The sequence below is a fragment of the Theobroma cacao genome, chromosome 1, assembly GCF_000208745.1.
Source record: "Theobroma cacao cultivar B97-61/B2 chromosome 1, Criollo_cocoa_genome_V2, whole genome shotgun sequence".
Lineage (NCBI taxonomy): Eukaryota > Viridiplantae > Streptophyta > Magnoliopsida > Malvales > Malvaceae > Theobroma > Theobroma cacao.
In genome coordinates, this window is record NC_030850.1 from 29,868,872 (window position 1) to 29,874,871 (window position 6,000).

The following is a 6,000-nucleotide window of genomic DNA, read 5'->3' on the forward strand; positions in this document are numbered from 1 at the left end:
TAGAATACTTATAAAATCTTGTAAACTCTTTATAGGGGGTGAGCAGTTGGCGTATTATTGGGCTATCTTACTAATATAAGTATGTATGTAGCGAACCATCTAAGGCTACCCCTATAGCCCGACGATGGCGTGTCTTAGTCCCTTTGCACTCATTTCCATATTAATAAAACATTTTTCTTTATATGGCTCTAGTGGTTGCATGCATGTTATTCGATATGCCTTATTATTTCGATGTGCTTTGCCTTAATCCAATTTGTGGCTACTATTGATGTTTGTTCATATCTAAATGAGTTCTTGGCTAGCTTGGGTGGAAACGTCCACTTAAGCACCCTACGGACTATTGCATATTTAAGTAAAAGAGCGTAGTCTATGATAGTTTGTATTAGAGCACGATCGAGATGTGCTGTGCTAAAGAGTAAACATGGTGACCATGCGAATTTCACTAAAAGACCATCAGAGGATCGATGAGCTAAAGGCCGTGGTGGCCGCATTAAAACCTCAGATGGTCCTGCACGAGTGAATAGATGAAATTGAGACAGTCCAATGAAAACTGTTTGAGATAATTAATATCCTAAGTGATGAGACTAGGAATACGTTGAGCACTCTCTAAGACGAGATTGGAGAATTGAAAGCTTAGGACAATCTTTTGGCTATTGCTACAGGTAATGCGAATGAAACCTTAGGAGATCGAGGTAAAAGGGTTAAAGTGCTAGAGCTTAAGCGATGCGAAGGGGCTAAAGATGCTAAAGAGTTAGAGAACTTCCTTTTTGATATGAAATAATATTTTTGAGTTGTGAGCACAGAGTCAGAGGAAGACAAAGTGACAATGGCTTCAATATATCTTAGTAAGGACGCAAAGTTATGGTGGTGGTCCAAATTCATTGATGGTGAGTGTCACATCAACATTTGGGCGGACCTTAAGTAAGAACCAAAGAACTAGTTTTTCCTTGATAATGTTGAGTATATGGCACGACAAAGTTGTGAGAGTTGTCACAAAAGGGATCAGTGTGGGAGTTCGTGAGGAACTTTTCTACTTTAATGCTAGATATTAGGGATATGACTGAAAAAGATAGACTGTTCTATTTTCTCGAAGGTCTGAAACCATTGACGAGGATGGAGTTATGAGGATAGAAGATATAGGATGTGACTTCGATGATGACGGACGTCGAGCGCCTTACTGATTATAATGAAAATTCTAATAAAAGGAAGGACCCTCCATTCAGGATTAGTAGCTCTAGCTCAAATAGTGGAGAAAATTTTACAGAATTAGTAGACCTTCGAGTGGAGGAGGCGATAGGAGACCATATGCTATAAACTCACCTTCACCGAGAACAAACAAGCCATGACCTTTAATATATTGTTTTCTATGCAAAGAACCACATTGAGCAACCGATTGTCCTCATGAAGCAGCTTTAAGTGCGATATGCACTACGAATGTTGAGACACCACCACCCCATACCATAGTCAAGGAAGCCGAGGAAGGGCCAGCATATATGGGTTTTATTCGTTTCCTCAACTCCTTACAAGCACAATTAGAAAAGATAGAGAAGGAGCCCCAACGAGGTTTAATGTATGTAGAGGTGTTGTTGAATAAGAAAAGAACCAAATCCATACTCGACACAAGGGCCTCAAACACTTTCATCACCCCAAGAGAGGCAAAGAGATATGGTCTTAAAGTTGAGAAAGACTTTAGATAGATGAAAGTAGTTAACCTACTAGCTTCAACTATTATGGGGAACTATAAAGATGTAAAGGTTAAGATTGGATCTTGGGAAAGGAAGGTGAACATAACTATAGCCACTATAGATGACTTTGATTTTTTCTTAGGCTTGGATTTTATGACAAAAGCATAAGCCATTTCTTTCTTTGCTGCGAGTTGTCTAATGTTTTTTGGAGAACAACCATATGTGCTATCAGTTATAATCTTACTCAAGAGTGAGAAGATGATTATATCAACTATACAATTTTAGAAAGGGATCAAGAAAAGTCAGCCCTTTTATGTGGCCATGCCTATTTACAAAGTTGAAGATAACATGAATCCAATACTCGAAAAAGTGAAACTTGTTTTGAAAGAATTTCAAGATATGATGCCAGAACAACTACCTCGGGTCCACCACATTGACGAGCTATCGGTTACGAGATAAAATTACTTTCAAGAGTCAAGCAGCTTGCAAAAAGACCATATAGGATGGTTCCCCAAGAGTTAGCAAAGTTAAGGAATTAGATGAGCTGATTCAAGCTGGATTTATCTGACCATCAAAGACACCTTTTAGGGCCATAGTACTCTTTCAGAAGAAGTAGGATGAAAGTTTACGATTGTGTGTGAATTACCGGGCTCTAAATAAAGTCATAGTTAAGAATAAATATCCTATCCCTCTTATAGTAAATCTCTTTGACCAGCTGAGTGGTGCAAAGTATCAATGGCACTTGCGGTAGGTCTTCCAAAGGCTACGCGACAACTAGTTGTTTGTGAAAAAGAAAAAGTGTGCATTTGCGCAAACCCGAATTCAATTCCTTGGCTACATAATTAAACAAGGTTACATCTGGATGGATTTACAGAAGGTGAAGGCTATCAAAGAGTGGGCCACCCTTAAGAATACAACTAAGTTTCGTTTGTTCTTAAGGCTAGCCAATTATTATTGAAAATTTATGGAAGGATATTCAAGAAAGACAGTAGCATTGACAAAATTGCTAAAAAGGGATAGAAGTGGAGTTGGACTTCATAGTACCAATAAGCCTTTGAAAGCTTGAAAGACGCGATGATGAAAGATCCAATGTTATCACTCCCTGATATTGCAAAGCCCTTCGAGGTACAGATGGATGCATCGGACTTTGTCCTTGGAAGAGTGTTGTTACAAGAAAGACACCTGGTTGCATTTGAAAGTTAAAAGTTGAATGAAGTTGAGAGGAGATACATAGCATAGGAGAAAGAACTACTATCAATGATTCATTGTTTACAAAACTGGTGACACTACTTGCTAGGATCACAATTCATGGTTAAGATTGATAACACAGTAATAAGTCACTTCCTCACACAGTTAAAACTTACAGCTAAGCATGTGAGAAGGCAAGAGTTCCTAGCCGAGTTTGATTTCTCCTTCGAGCACAAATTGGAAAAACAAACCGTGTGATAGACGCCCTCAGTAGGAAAGTTGAATTCGCAGCTTTAAGGGTAATCACACTAATGACTGCTAGCAAAGTGACCACAAATATCCGTAATCTTATTAAGAAAAACTTGCATCGAGATCCCTAAGCAATGGCCATTATGAAGTTGGTGGAGAGTGAAAAGTCAAAATACTTTTGGGTGAAAAATGGACTTCTACTAACGAAAGAACCATGCTTATTGGTTCCAAGAGCAAGAGAGTTTAGGCAGAAATTAATGCAGGAATGCCATGACACTCATCGAGCAAAACACCCAAGTTGGAAGCAAAATGTTGCACTATTGAAATAGGATTACTATTCACCTCATATGCAGTAGGATGTGATGGATTATACGAAGACATGCCTCATTTGCCAACAAGACAATATAGACAGACAAAGATTGACGAAAAGGCTTGAACCTCTACTAGTGCTAATTAAACCGTGAGAAAGTATTTCTCTGGACTTATTATAGGACTTCCTTAAGTGGGAGATATGACAGCGATCTTGATAGTGGTGGACAGTTTCTCCAAGTACACAATGTTCATTTTAGTGCAGAAGTTTGGCTTCGTAAAAGAAACAACTTGTATTATTTTTGTAAATATGTGGTAAAATGTTGGGGTGCTCCTAAGAGCATTATCAATGATAGAGATCCAAGGTTTACAACCTTTTTCTGGAAAGAACTTTTCAAGTTATTAAGGTCAGAACTCAACATATCTTTCAGTTATCACTCGCAAATAGATGGTCAAATAAAACGCTTTAATGGGTTGTTAAAACCCCCTGCAGTACTTTGTACAAGTGAACTAAAAGAATTGGCCCAACCTACTAAATGTGGCACAACTATGTTTCAATTTACAGAAGAGCTCAACCACTAATGGAGCTCCTTTCAAGGTTGTCACCATACAACAACCTAGACTTCTTTATACCTCAGTGGAATCGTGTAGCAGGAAGAGTCCCCGCGTGCTCAACTTTACTAAAGAGTAGGGACAAAACACTAAAATTGCTAGACCCTATTTAGAGAAAGCCTCAAACTGCATGAAGAAATAGGCAAATAAAGGTTAAAAGGAGCAACACTTTAAGGTAGGAGACTTGGTGCTGGTGAAGTTGGTACCTAAACAACTTCGATTCTTAAAGAAGAGAGATAAAAAACTAATATAAAAGTATGAAGGTCTAGTGTCAGTTGTAGCCAAGGTAGGGAAAACTTCCTATAGGATTGATCCACCCAAGTGGATGAAGGTACACCTCGTGTTTTTTGTCAGCAACTCGAAGTTGCTCCACGTAGATCTAGTAGATACAAGCAGGAGTCAAGCCACAAGAGTCACCATCAGCACTAAGCCACCATCACGGAATCGAGTGGAGGAGATTCTGGCAAGGAAGACAATGATAATTAGCCAACAACCGACATAAGAGTACTTGGTGAGATGAGCAGGTTTGGGGTCAGATGAGATGACTAGGAAGAAGGAAGTTGATCTTCATGCATTCTAGTAAAAGATTGAACAATTCCAAGCTAACTAATCAACGAGGATCTTGACAGATTGAGTGAGGGAGGATGTCATAAGCCAACCTCGTATTAGATTATGACAAGGTAGAGTAATCTAAGAAAGTGAGTTTTTTGTACTTGTAAGGGAAATTTTCCCCTTTCAAACATTGTAATGGCTCATAGTGACATCTCTAGAAATATTTGTTAAGTTTTTAGGGGGAAAAACCCTTTAGGAAAGGAATGTTCTCATTTCAAGCATTGTAATGGTTATTGGTAAAATGCTTGTAAAATCTCGTAAACTCTTTATAGGAGGTGAGCAGTCAGCGGATTGTTAGGCTACCTTACTAGTAAAGGTATGTATGTAGCAAACCATCTAAGACTGCACCTATGGCCCAACAATGGCATGTCTTGGTCCCTTTGTACTCATTTCCATATTAATAAAATATTTTTCTTTATATGGCTCTAGTAGTTGCATGTATGGCATTCCGTATGCCCTATTATTTTGATGTGCGTTGCCTTAATCTAATTTGTGGCTATTGTTGATGTTTGTTCAAATCTAGACGAGTTATTAGTTGACTTGTGTGGAATCGTTCACTTAAGCGCCTCACGGATTATCGCATACTTAAGCGAAAGAGTGCAGTCCGTGACACATTGCCACGTCCACATATTAAGGTGACGTGACACTATAGCAGTGCTACATCACTATCTAGGGGTGGGTTGCCATGTTGAGGTGATGTGGCAGTGCTACATCTCCATCTTGATTTGGGTTATGACGTGGTACTACCACGTCAGCGTGTCATGGGTAATGTGATAGTTATTCTTTTTTTCCTTCTTTTCACCAAAAATTTTTGCACTCGCTGAGGTGCTATGAAACCCCCAAAATTCATATATATATATATAATTGAACCTAAGGGTAAAAATAGACATTCCTTAGTGAGTTTTTTTTTTATCAAATATTGTACATCAAAAATATTATTTGGAAGGAAATTTTATTCAGATAAGTTTCTAGAAGCCTTAAGAAATTTCTTTTTCCTTTTTTGTCTATGTCAAGACTGAACCTTACATAAAAAAAATAACATATACAATGCTATATTTTGATGAAGGTAAAACAACGTATTATTTTGATGAAAGTAATACAATGTACTATTTCAATGAAAATAAAACAATGTAGTATTTTTATGGAGATAAAATAAGGTATTATTTTGATGGAAATAATAAAGTGTATTATTTTGATGGAAATAAAACTTAAACCTTTAGACTTTTCTTTAAAGTTTTTGAGCTTCTTTAGGAAGTTTCATTCTTTCATTTACTTCCTCATAAGGTTGGTCACCTTAAGGTAGCTTTCTCTCACATTTTTTGCAACTTTTCCTTTCTTTTTCCAT